Here is a 14,467-nt window from a genome sequence, read left to right on the forward strand (position 1 = left end):
TAAAATAGATATTGAAAAAAAGCACCGTGGTTAATCACTGTCGCAGATGTAAGAATAGCCAAGCTGGAGCTCTGGATATCAGCTGTTATGGATTTCAGTCAAATCATCTTCTTTTTCTGTAGAAATTGTTTTGGTTAACCTCTCTGGAATCCAAATCGGCTGCTGTTCTCCCTGTGGGAACACACAAACGGAACCCCGACTCCAGACAATAACTGGGTCGGGACCTTTCCATTGTCCTGTTAGAATATCTTTCCAAAGTACCTTAGGCTTATGTACATTTTTCGGATACATATGTCTTTCCGCAGCACTAAGTCCTGATGAATCCAAATTTAGAAAGTTTAGAGTAAAAAGGGTTATTTTAAGTTTATCTTTGGGGGATATATACCCCTTTCCAATTCCCTCTTTTTGCTTTAATAAGTACGTTTTAATAGTTTGATGAGCTCTTTCAACTATGCCTTGTCCCTGTGGGTTGTATGGGATTCCTGTTATATGAGTAATACCAAAGGATGAGCAAAATTGTTTAAAAGAGTTAGAAGTGTAACCAGGACCATTATCAGTTTTTAACTGTTTAGGAACACCCACAGTGGCAAAATTTTGTAAGCAATGAGCTATAACATCTTTAGTTTTTTCTCCGGCATGAAGGGAGCCCATCAAAAATCCGGAAGAAGTATCAACTGTAACATGTAAATATTTTAATTTTCCAAATTCTGGCAAGTGTGTGACGTCCATCTGCCAAATATGGTTAGGTATCAGTCCTCTAGGATTGACTCCAAGATTAACTTGTGGTAAAAAGGTCACACAATTTTGACATTGTTTTATTATATGCCTGGCTTGTTCCTTAGTTATTTTAAAACGCTTTTGTAAAGTATTAGCATTAACATGAAACCTTTTATGAAAATTTGTAGCTTCTTCTACAGTAGAAAAAATATGTATATCATGTGTAGTTTTATCTGCTAAATCATTGCCCAAACTAAGGGCTCCAGGCAATCCTGTATGTGCCCTGATATGTCCTATAAAGAATGAATCTTTTCTATCCCAGATTAGACTTTGTATAGTGGAAAACAAAGAGAAAACAGTAGAGGAAGGGGAAATCCTACCAGCATCTTCAAGGGATATAATAGCGTTAACTATATACTGACTATCAGAAAATAAATTAAATACAGAATCTTTGAACATCAGGAAAGCTTGTAAAACTGCATTAAGTTCTACCTTTTGAGCTGATTGTTTGGGAACTAAAAATGTAAAAGTTTGATCAGGGGTAACTACTGCAGCTATACCATTATTAGACCCATCAGTGAATATATTTGGAGCATTCACGATAGGTGTTTTTCTTGTCATTTTAGGAAAAACTACAGGATGCTTAGACCAAAAAGACAACAAAGGATTAGATGGTAAATGATTATCAAATGAAACATTTGATTTACACATGATTATTGCCCATGTATTTAACTCATTAGCTAACTCATCAATTTGCTCCATAGTATATGGAGTAATAATTTTATTGGGAGAAATTCCAAACACTCCCTTTGCTGCTTTTATTCCTTTGAGTATTAATTGTCCTACAGCCTCAGGATACCTAGTAAGAATAGTGTTAGGAGAGTAAGATAAATGTATCCACAATAATGGACCTTCCTGCCAAAATACTCCTGTAGGAATATTTTTTGTTGGTAGTACGATAAATAATAAAGGCAAACTTATATCAATTCTATCTAAATGCATATTTTCCATATATGTTTCAATAATTTTTAATGCCTTTCTAGCTTTAGGAGTTAGCATTCGGGGTGAATTTGGATCTGATGGACCTTTTAGAATATCAAATAAAGGTCCCAACTCTCCTGTTGGTATGCCTAGATAAGGCCTTATCCAATTTATATCTCCCAACAACTTTTGAAAGTCATTAAGTGATTTGAGTTGATCTACTCGTATTTGAATTTTAGGTGGACGGACCATGGTTGAGGATAATAGAACTCCTAAATAATTAATTGGAAAATTTAATTGTACCTTATCTATTCCTATCTCTAGATTATAATTTTTTAACAAGTTTGTAAGTGTGGCATAACATTCCAGCAATGTGTTTTTATCTTTATGTGCTAATAATACATCATCCATATAGTGAAATATTTTTAGTTCAGGATTTTGATTTCTAAGTGGCTGGATTGCTTTATTAACATATATTTGACACATAGTCGGACTGTTAGCCATTCCTTGAGGGAGTACTTTCCATTCATATCTCTCATCAGGACCTTCATGATTTAATGCAGGGATAGTAAATGCAAAACGTGGACTATCCTCGGGATGAATTGGAATCGAAAAAAAGCAATCTTTAATGTCTATAGCTAAAACATGCCACGTTTTTGGTAAAGCAGACAATTGAGGAATCCCTGATTGAGCAGGTCCCATAATAACCATCTCATTATTAATTGCTCTTAAATCTTGTAATAATCTCCATTTACCCGATTTCTTTTTGATGACAAAAATGGGAGTATTATGGGGAGATACAGAAGGTTGTAAATGTCCTTCCGCTAATTGTTGTTTGACCAGATCATGGGCTACTTGTATCTTTTCTTTAGTCAGGGGCCACTGAGGAACCCACACTGGTCTTTCTGATTTCCAAGTAATTTTAATTGTCTCAGTGGCCCTTTCTGAAAATCCAACCCATGTCTGTCTGTTCCTTGATCTATTTGAATTGGTGCTGCTATACCTTGCTCTTGTTTTCCTAATCTTTTTTCTTTCCTGATACCTTGTCTAGCCCTAGTAGTGGGCGCATTAGGATTGATGTTATTTGTTAACATCAAACCCAGTTGATCTAGGACATCTCGTCCCCATAAATTAATAGGAAGGTGATCCAAAACATATGGCTGTATAGTTCCTTCACATCCTTCAGGATCCTTCCAATCTAATACCATAGCACTTCTATGGGGATTAGTCGCCACTCCTAGGCCTCTAAGCGTTTGAGTGGCTTGTTGTAATGGCCAATGTTTTGGCCATTCTTGAAGAGATATGATGCTAAGGTCAGCACCTGTGTCCAGCAGGCCATTAAACTCACGACCCTGAATATTTAGTTTTAGCATTGGGCGAGAATCTAAATTTAAAGACAACATAGCCCAATCTACACCTGTGGAGCCTAATCCCCTGGAACCTCTTTCTACATTAAGACTAGAGAACTTATTATGTAGGCTGGGTATTATTAACAACTGTGCTATTCTATCTCCAGGTGAAATTACTGATATACCTCCTGGAGAACTAGCTATAATTTTTATTTCACCTACATAATCGGGATCAATTACCCCAGGACTTATCATAAGTCCTTTTAATGTAGATGAACTACGTCCCAATAATAAGCCTACTGTTCCTTGGGGAAGAGGTCCTTTTATTCCTGTAGGAATGATTTGAACTCCCATCTCTGGAGTTAATACTGCTCTGGCAGAGGCGCAGATGTCCAACCCTGCGCTCCCTCGGGTTTGTCTGATGAGGGATTTAATGGACAATGTGTCCTGGGCACCACCCTTATGGGGTTGCTGGGTTCCTCCACTGCCCCGTATATTTGTGGTTGTGGGCCCCGGAGCATTGGGCCCCCCTGTCCGTTTTTTGGCAATGAAGCCTGATGCCTTTCTCCACGATATCTTGGGTAAATACCTGATCCTTCTCCGTTTTTTGATAAGGGAGTACCTTCTATGGTGGTTTGAGAACGGCATTCATTAGCCCAATGTCTCCCTCTACGGCATCGTGGGCAAATACCCGGTATTCTATTCCTTTGATTTCTAGTTTTGTTAAAACCTCCTCTTATGGGGCAACTCCTTTTAAAATGTCCTGTTTGTTCACAATTATAGCATGTTTTTGGCCTGGCATCTAAAGCCTGTTTTACTGCAGCTGCCATGACTTGCCCTTGTTCATTAACATCTCTACATAATTTAATATATGTGTTTAAATCTTCATGCCTCCATGGTCTAATAACCTCTCTGCAGCAACGATTTGCTTGGTCATAAGCCAATTGTTTTATTAATGGCATTGCTTGTTCTGTGTCACCAAAAATTTTGGCGGCCGTTTGAATAAGCCTATCTACAAAGTCAGCGTAAGGTTCATTAGGTCTCTGTAATACCTTAGATAGCTGACCTTGTAAATCTCCATGTCCTTGTAAAGTCTTCCATGCCCTAACTGCGTCTGCAGCAATCTGTGCATATACAGCAGGATCATATTCCATTTGTTGCCGCTGACCCTCATAATCTCCTTTTCCTAGCAGCATCTCTAGATTTCTTTGAGGGTAACCGGCTGCTGCATTTCGTCTAGCTGTCTCCCTGCAAAATTCCTCATTGGCAACCTTCCATAACAGATATTGTCCTCCATTTAGCACAGATTTACACATGCTAGCCCAATCTGCTGGCGTCATGTCCAAGTTAGTAATGGACTCCACCATGCTTACTGTGAAAGGGGCTTGAGGACCATAGGTTGTTACAGCCTCCTTTAACTGCTTCACTGTTTTAAATTCTAAAGCACGGTGAATTCGCTGCCCTCCTACCTGTTCAAATACAGGGCATGCTAATCTTTGAGGTCCTGTCTCAGGATCCCATCTATCAACTACGATGGGGTTTGAGGGCCATTCAGCTGTCTCCATCGGCGGGGCTGATGGTTGAATTACACCCTCTGGTAATAAAACGGAGTTAGTAACAGCCTTTTGTTGTGGCCTTTTTCCTAATAACCCCTTTTCCTTTAAATTTTCTTCCTCTCTCTGACTAGCTCGAGAGACCTTCTCTTTTCCTTGATCTAAAATGTCTTTCTCCATGGTCTGAACCTCTAACAATTTACTTAACAACTTTTCGGTTTCTTTTTTACTAATTTCTAATCTTCTATAAAGATAACGCAACCCAATAAGATAACATAAGAAAAAACCGCAACTGAATGAAACAAAAACTGAATAAAAATTCGCTGTATCAATTTTCTCTTTCTCGGGGCTAACAAACTTCAAACCTTGAGCGAACCATTTTTCCCAGTTTGCCTGAGAAATTTCTAGGGACAGGCAACTTGAAACAAAAACGAAATAAATCAAAACAAGAACACATTGTTTTTGGAAATGGTCACCCATTCTCTCGCCTTCCCTCAGGGGTGAGCAATTTACTCACCTCCAAATTTCAGATGTTCCCCGTACGGGCCACCAAATGCCGAGGCCAAGTGCCAATGACTCGGCTTGGCACAGAATCACGAGCCACCACACAGCTCTGTAGGTTCAAACAGCAATTCTTTATTCCGGATCTCACACCAGCCTCCACACACGTTCAGGGGCAGTCTCGTTCTGCCGCACACTTCACCTACTCCACGAGGCTTTTTCCAAAATCCCATTTGAATCTCACGAGAACTCAACGGGAACAAGCAACAGGAACACCCTAATCCCAGCAGCAATAATCTTCAACCTCAACTTCCCTAAAACCCATATTCTTAAACCGGGAAACGCCTTAAACCGGGAACACCCTAAGCCCAAGGACCGGGATACTTCCTCAAACCTGCAGGATACTTCCTCAAACCTGGATCCACCCTCGATCACCTTGAGCAGGGTCATCTTTCTCAAACACACAAGCAAGGTCGCAGCAAATTTCCAAGGCAAGTCCATTTAACATGGGGTACACTGGCAAGGATTACGATGCGTCAATACCTACTTGGTAATGGCCCTCAGCAGGGGTACTAAGAGCCTGAGGTCCCCCTCTTCTGCTTGAGCACCAAATTTTAGGTACCCCTTACCTACTTAGTGGTCAGTCATTCCATTATCTTCTAGTCCAGGCTCCCCGTCTCAACCAATTGTGTCCCCTCCCACACCCCCTCCCCACTGGAGCAAAGGCAATACCTGCAGGGAGTTTTGGTTGTCACCACTCAAGTGGTGGGGGACAGTGCTACTGGTATCAACTGGGGCAGGGCCAGGGAGGGACCTCTAATTATCTCACAATGCACAGCACGGTGCCCCACAACAAAGGGCTTTCTGGCCCAGAATGCCAATAGTGCTAAAATGGAGAGATCCTGTAAAATCCAGGCCATTCTCAAAGTTGTCCCCCTGTCACTGCCACCAAGGAAGAGGGAGCTGTTAACTGAGAGGCAGAGATCTGCTGCCCACTGGCTCTTCACCTCCCCGCTCTGGCTACCTCTCTTTCCCCATTAGATCTGGGAAGGGGTCAGGTCTGTAGTAGAGATTGCAAATTCTTAAGTGCCATTTCACTCCCTGCCTTCCATTCCCTCCTGTGTCCTTCCTTCCCTCCTTCCTTCCTTCCTTCCCACTCTTCTTTCCACCCACCTTTTCTCTTTCCCTTCCTCTCTCTTTCCCTCCCCTTCTTTCTTGCTTCCTGTTTTCTTTAAAATCTATTTATTGGGCTCCAGCCACAGGCCAAGCACTGTCACAGACACTGCACATGCAGAAGTTCATAAACAGACAGAATCCCTGCCCACTGGGGGCTGACATTCTAGCGGGGGAGTGAGATAGAGCTCCACAGCAGGTATTTCAGAGACGTGTAGGTGCTTCAGAGAAGGAGGCAGTGCTATCTGATCTGTACCATAACCACCCATTTTAGTGGCCCCAAACCCAGCCAATCATCTGGGCCATTCAGAAGCTTCTGGCGACAGACTCTGGGGTTCGACTCCTGGGTTTTCTACTCATGAACTCTGTAGCCATCAGCAAGTTTATTCATCTTTTGGAGCTTTAGTTTCCAAGAAAGTAATGCCATCTCTCTCGCACAGTTGTTCTAAGGATGAAAAGAGATCGTGTATATTAAGGGCTCAGCACTGGTCCTGGCGTTTTGTAAAGTACTCAATAAAGGAGCTGTTATAATGTCCATATGGAGAAGAATCCTCCTGCCCATATGTTATCCTTTGCAATGAACCACCACTGCCCACTTCTTCCCCTGGTGGATACTGGGAAACAGAGACTCACTAAATACCACTCGGGTGGGCACCTGGCCCTTCTCCCCCATGATCCTGACTCTCCTGTTATCTAAGTCCTCCACCAATGGAGTCGATGAGAAACCGCTGCACTGACGTTAAAGGTGGTGGGACTGATTTTATTCAGAGACTGCTACAGCCGGAGAGATTGATGTCATTGCAGAACTGAACTCAATTCCACTGAAACAAAACAGGAGACTTCTTAACCCCTGGGTTTTGATAAAGGAAAAGCACTGAAGGGTGTGTAAGTGAGGGTGTCACCAATGGAATTGGGCCCTCTGTGCTTGCTAATTTATTCTTGTCTTGGGGAGAAACAAACTTCTCATATTTTTTAGACAAGAGGTAGTTTTGCAGGTTGGGTGAGGTGCCTACTCAGCCTCCCGCAGAGGGGGAGGCCAGAGAGCCAGCTCCCTCCATGTTTGTGTTTCATGTTTGTGTCTCAGGTCTTCCGGGAAATGTTTCTGGATGGAAGAAGACCTACACCTCTAAGAGTTGATAATTGTAAGTTTTCTAAAGTAAGTTTTCTCTAGCAATGGGAAGTCGGGGGCATAGAGTCAGGTTTCCATTGGAACAAACAGTAAGTTCTGGCAACATTTGAACTTTCTCAACCAGACAGTTTAAGGGCCGTTCTAGGGACACAGTCTTGGATGGTAGGAGCTCTGATGGCGTTTGGTCAAGCCTCGGTGTGAGGGAGTTGGATGGAGTCATTTGTGCCCAGAGGTTTACAGTGGTTGATGGGTAGGCTCTCCCGTGGACCTCGTCCTCCTTGCCCATGGTCATGGGTTTCTGTGGACTTCCTTCTCCTAAGAGGAGTCTTGGTGTATCTTTTGTTTCTTTATCTTGGGCCTGAAAAAAAAAGCTTCACATTTCATTATTCCTCAGCCTCCTGAGGGTGTGGCAGATGTTGTCATCTGTTAATAGACAGGTTCTAGTTCAGAGAAAACACCTTTCAAAAATCCGTTTGAACTTTCTTGTCAAAAATGTAAAGTATCCAGGGAAGGACGATGGTAAAAAAATTAAAGTCCCCTTTTCTCCAAGCCCAATTCCCCAGAGCGGATCATCCCTAACTGGGTGCAGTGGCACAGGCCTATAATCCCAGTAACTCTGGAGGCTGAGCAGGAGGATCACAAATTCAAGGCCAGCCTTTGCAAATTAGCAAGACCCTATCTCAAAATTTAAAATAAAAATTAAAAACCCAGTGGGTGTAGCTCAGTGGTAGAGTACAAACACACACATTACTAATGTTCTTTATGAAAGCTTATCATGAGCCTCAGAGGCTGGTATTATTACCCCACTTTCCAGGAGGGGAAACCAAGGCCTTTTCCCATTTGCATGGTGACCAGTTGGCAGGTTGGGGAACAAGGACAGAGATCCAGGCTCTCTGACTGTGTTTGCTCTTTCCCACAGCGGCCTGTGCGAAGGGTTTTACTTTCCCCTTTTTAGTCAGGATCACATTCTATCCAGAAGTTGGCTTGATTCACCAAACAATAGGCTAAGGCTGTTTTTCTGTCAACACGTGAGTCCACCTTGTTCTTCTGAAGGAGTGTTACCTCTCGCCTGTTTGACCCTGATCCTCTTGGTGATGATTTCAGACACTGCTCACTTCTTGCCAGTGCAAACAGTGTCGTGATGAGCTCCTCATTACAGGATTCCATACACATTTGCGTCTCTGTTTGGTAGTCCTAAAAGTAGAATGGTGGTATCAAAATTTATGCCTATTTAGATTTTGCTGGTCATTATTTTTTTAAAATTTTTTTATTTATTTTTATTTGTTTTAATTAGTTACAAATGACCGTACAATGATCTTGACAATTATATCCCATCTGACTCAAATGCTGGTCATTATTAAAGGGCCCAGAGGACACCTTTAAGATATTGCTGTGTGACTGGGGCTGGGGGATGCCTCGCTTGGTTTACTTCTGCCAGAAACACTTGGCCTTTCACCAAAAACAGCCCGTTAATGACTGAGAGTAAATTCGTGGGGAGGGTCCCATGGGGCTGGGGAGACTCCCTGGAGCACCTCCATGTATTGAGAATGTTGGAGTAAATTAACTGTTAATCCTTATGAGTGGCGTGGGTGTGATAAACCTGGCTTCAGTTTGACAAGAGGGGATCCCAATCATCTTCCATAATTCATGAGGATAGGTGTGAATGTAAACACAATTCAGCCTCTAATCCTCCCTCGGTGCTGGGTCTGTATTCTTTACCTAAAGCCTAAATGTCCTAACTAAGCAGGTTGAAATGAACAATCACAGTGGTCCCGAGGCACTTCTTCCATTTGAGTCCCCTCCCCCCTGCTATCACCTTTTAACTTTCTTATATTCTAAAGAAACCAGATAAACCCATTTTAATTGGTTTTTAAAATATGCATACCAAGAAAGAGCCCCCTAATTTGAAGGAAGCTTACTGATTTATTTTATTTTGTTTTGTTTTTCAACCTCAGGCAAAATGATCCAGGAATGAGCCTGGGGACAGGAAGACATTAATGCCAGTAATCTCATTGCTTTGTCGTTAAAGTAGTATGTATGGAAATGACAAAAACAAAAGATTAGAACTGCCACCTATTTGTCATCATTGGGCTTACAGCATGGTAGCTACAGTGTCTTCCAAAGGACAGGACAGATAGGATCGAATCACATACCGAGGGACATGGCTGTCTATACCACTTTGATGCAGTTGAAGGAGTGTGTGTGTGAAGGAGTGTGTGCACGCGCACGCCTGTGCACACACACGTGCATGTTATTCCACATTTAATGATTATCCCTGTTCCCAGTGTGTAAACACAAACACATCCTCTCCCTCATTCCCCGCCCTGCTTCTGATCTCCTGTCTGCCTTTGCCCAGACATTTCCAAAAGGAAAAAAGAGTCCTGGCAGAGCAGCTTGCTCGTCAAGTTAAGGGCTTTGGCATTCCTCCTGGGTCTCCTACAGCAACGAGGAGAGAGTAGAACACGCAAATCGAGCTAGGAAACCTCCTAGCCACGTGGCCCCTGGGTGCAGGGAAGAGCGGGTCTGTTTGTTATGGGCTGCATGACCTAAAACGGACACATGCAGTCCTGGAAGTCCAAAGGGAGCAAGAAAAAGCCAGCCAGGACACCTAAGCACTTCCCATGGAACCCGTGGGAAGCACGCAGCATGGCGTCCTGACCCTGTGGCGCAGCCCAGGCGGGGCACGTTGGTCTCTGCTCAGAGCTATTCTAGTTGCTGCATCCGTGAGAGTCCTGCTGTGGCTGACGCCGTCCGAGGGTGGGTTTCTGGGTATTGATCACCAGGCTTGCAGCTGAATAACTTCCATTTCTTTCATGTCTATAAACACCATCTGTTTGGGGGAAAATGGTAACAGGAAAAGGAGAGGGTGCTAAGCAATTAGAGAGGCAAGCTGTGTGTGTGTGTGTGTGTGTGTGTGTGTGTGTGTGTGTGTGTGTGTGTTGAGGGAGGATCTGCTTCAGTTAAGAGAAAGCTCCAAGGCTGGGATGGGATTTTTCTATGCATTTTTTTTTCTATGGATTCCGCCAATGAGGCTGAGGTGGAGAAAGCAATGACATTGAATAACGTTTGCTGAGATCTTCAGGGTGGTCAGTAATGAATTTGGAGAATGACTATGTCAGGAGGGTGTGGGGGTGTCCTATGTTCACCTCACTCCTTCCCAGTCTATCAGCCCCTGCTACTTGGAGAGACTATACCTCCAGGGCGTGACACCGTACGCCCCGCCTTCACACTCTCAGATTGTGCTCAGCCTGTTGCAACCATGGCAATGAGCATGCATTCACTTCCCACCTCTGCAATCAGATTTCCTCAGGAACTCGACTTGGAATCCACACTCCAGAGTTCAGCTCAGGTATGTGCTTTCCAGCCATGTGATCAAGAGCTCCATGATGAGAGCAGGCATGGGCTTCTCCAGGGTGCAGGTGGCCCGGTTCTAACAGGAGTAGTTTCCACACTGGTTGACTTCAGCAGTAATTCCAATAACCTTCCTGGGCTGGAGCTGTGGGATGAGCCCTTGGGGTCGATGGAAGAAGGAGTTTTACAAGGACCAGAGTAAATTCAGCGGCACAAGGAGAATATATGGTTTCACAGCAGTTTTTATAAAACAGAAAAAGAGATGGGGGATTCCTTAGTAACAGAATATGTCTAAGGCAAGAGGGTCTTGTGGCTGCTAAAGAGGCCGAGGCCAGACTAGGCTCTGTTAACTGATGCAGAGGCAGGGGACTGAGTCCTACTATTGATGAGACACTGGGTCACAGAGAGGCATTGTGGTGCAATGGAAGAGGCTGAAGATGAGGGTGAAGATTTGAGTTTGCCTCCCAGGTCTTCCCCTGAAGGCTTGGCTGGTTTCTTTAGACAATCCATCTTATTGAGCCTCCGTTTCCTAATCTGCATTATGTGAGTTCTTGTGCCTTTCTTGCATATCTCAAAGGGTGGGAGAGAGAACCAAAGAAATTCAAATACTACAAAGGGCTATTATAAATCCTGACGTGGATCCAGTTCTCAGCATTGCATCTTAGTAGGTGGATGGTACCTATTGCATCATGGTAGAACATCTAGGGAGCGGAGAAAGCGGGGAAGGCTGGGGTGACCTACAAATTTCCATGTCTCACCAGGCGCATGAAATAGGAGAAAACCCGCAGGCTTAGCTGTCCCGCTAACTAGCTTTAGTTAACTAGCTTTGCAGCCTTACTAGCCTTGTGACCTTAGGTCAAGTTACTTAAGCTTCCCGAGTCTCAGGTTCCCTATCTGTGACCTGGATCATCACAGGGAATTTGAAGACTGCATAAAACCCTATCTATAAAGCACCTGGCATACATGACTGATAGTTGCTAGATTCTTCTGAAGGAAGTGAGAATGTGTTCTCGGGAGGAGGAGAGTCTGAAGAGGGACCATATTGTTGTTTTCAAACATCTGAAGGCTGTCGTGTAGAATGAGTAAACTTTTTATGTGTTGCTTAAGAAGCTAGAAGCAGTGGGTGAGAGTCTCAGGGACTTCTGTTCAATAGGAGTGGAGCACTGTCCTTGCCGTTCCACAGAACACACTGCTCCGTGAAGGACGGAGCACCTGTCACTGCTAGGTGTTAAAGCAAGGCTTGATTCACCACCTGTCAGGGACGCTGTAAAAGACAGCCCTGCTGTGGGAGACAGGGTAGACAGTAGTTCCCACTGCACTTTAAAATTCTTTGATCCATAACATGATGTTCCTTTAATTCCCTCGTATGCATTTTTACTCACAGATAAAAAAAATAAAAACAGTCCCTTTGTTTTAGTAAGCTTTTTATTGCTGCGACCAAAATACTTGACAAGAACAATTTAGAAGAGGGTTTATTCTGGCTCCTGGTTGGAGAGGTTCAGTTCATGGTCAGCCCACTTCGTAGCTCTAGGCCTGAGAGAGGGCCTGGAGAACATCAGGGTGAAAGGGTTTGGTGGAGGGAAGCAGCTCAGGACATGGCAAGCAGGAAGGGAGTGGGTGGGAGGGGACGCTGTGCTCACCAGGGACAAAATATAATTCCAAAGGTACACCTGCCTATGGTTACCACCCATCATGAATGAATCCACTGATTAGGTCACACCTCTCGTAATCTAATCGTTTTACCTCTGAACTTTTTTTTTTTCCTGAGAGGTGCCAGGGATTGAACTCAGGAGCACTCGACGACTGAGCCACATCCCCAGCCCTATTTTGTATTTTATTCGGAGACAGGGTCTCACTGAGTTGCTTAGCACCTTGCTTTTGCTGAGGCTGGCTTTGAACTCACGATCCTCCTGCCTCAGCCTCCTGAGCTGTAGGGATGACAGGAGTGTGCCACCATGCCCAGCTTCTTCATTTTCTTAAGAGTGTTATAAGCATATATCACAAGTCATGGTTCACAAGATGTGCCTCTGTTATTGATACCTAGTCCTATTTATTTATTTTATCATTTCTACCATGGAATTGCCTTTAACTGTGAGTTCCTCAGGAGTGTGTATTTCAGTTTCCAAACATGTTGACAATTAATTTTTCACATTGCTGCTTTTTTAAATACAAACTCAATAGTCAAAACTTGTTTGGAATTTGTGTCTTGATATGTGATCCTTTTTTAAAAAATGTTCTCCATGTTCTTTAAATGAGAAATATTTTCTACTTTATTGGATGCAGACCTACACATCTATGACTTATATCAAATTTTAAATCATACTGAATAAGTCTTCCATAAACTTTCTAATTATGGCTTTCTTGAACCTGGAAATTTCAAGGTTTCCACTCTAGGATTTGGTTAACTTCTAATTCTTTTAGTTTCTATTTTACATAATTCAGAGTTGCATCTTAGGTGAGTACAGAATAATGCTTGCTGCATCTTCTGGTCAATTGTTTTAGTGTGTCATATATTTCTTTACCCTTAGTAATTCCTTTCTCAATTAAATTCTATATATTTGTTATTAATATTGTAAAAACTTCTTTTGATTAATAGGTAACTTGAATATCATTTCCCAAAACTTTCTTTTTAACCTTTCACTGGTAACTTTGTTTATAGAAATTTTCTAAAAATTTAGTTTGTTGTTCATTTGTTTTAATCCTATTTGAAGGTCTCTGTCCTTTAATAGGTAGGTTGATTCAATTTCCGTCCCTTATGGTTACTGATATATTTGAATCTATTTCTATCATCTGGTTTCTCTTTACCAGCTTTTTACTTTTCTTTCTTCTCTGGTTTCTGCTGGGCTGATGGAATTTTCTATATTCTCTTTGTTTTTCTTTTCGATACTGGAAATTCTTGATGGTATTTCTTTTTGTTGAGCATGAACTTTTCTTTTCTTTGAGCATTTTTTTTTCTGACAATGTACCAAGCTTATCAGCATCTCTAGTCTTCTCCAAAATGAAGCAAAAACCCAAGTGTACTTACCCATTAAGTGTTTGCTGCTACCCTTCCTTGTTCATTTACTCATTTAACGAGTATTTATTGAACACCTCCAAGGTGACAGGTGCTAAGGCTAGGGTGGAGGTAGCTCAGAGAGCAAAGGAAAATCCTGTGTGAGGGCACGTCTATTCCATGGGGAACTGACGAAGCCAAGCCTACATCTTCTTGTTATTATCCAGAGCTTCATGTTAAAAATAAAATAAAATGCACTCATTTATTTTTCATCTCTTAAAATCAATAATTAATTAAATTTACCCATTTGCCCTTTTCATTTCTGTCTTTGTTGCTGTTTCTTGAGTCCGTTTGTTATGTTGCCTGGATTTGTTGTTCTTCTTGCTTGGTGGCTCTTCTGAAGGATTTAAGGTTTTAAGGGTCAACTCAACTTGGATGTCTCCAAGGATCATCTGTGTACCCCTCTTTTTGGATGATAGTAAAGTTGGGGAGAATTCTGGGTCTACAGGTGTTTTTCCAGCACTTTGAAGATTTGGCTTCAACAGCTTTGGGGAGAAGTCTATTTTCTATCTAAATGTTCCTTTGTTGGTTAGGTTACAGGACACTCTCTCTGATACCTCCAAAGATTTTCTGTTTAGCCTCAAGGTTCTTGATTTTCGCCAAGTTATGGCTAGTATGGATTTAATGTACTTATCTTTCTCAGTACCAAGACAATGTCTTT

This window comes from Urocitellus parryii, chromosome 13 (genome assembly GCF_045843805.1).
Source record: "Urocitellus parryii isolate mUroPar1 chromosome 13, mUroPar1.hap1, whole genome shotgun sequence".
Lineage (NCBI taxonomy): Eukaryota > Metazoa > Chordata > Mammalia > Rodentia > Sciuridae > Urocitellus > Urocitellus parryii.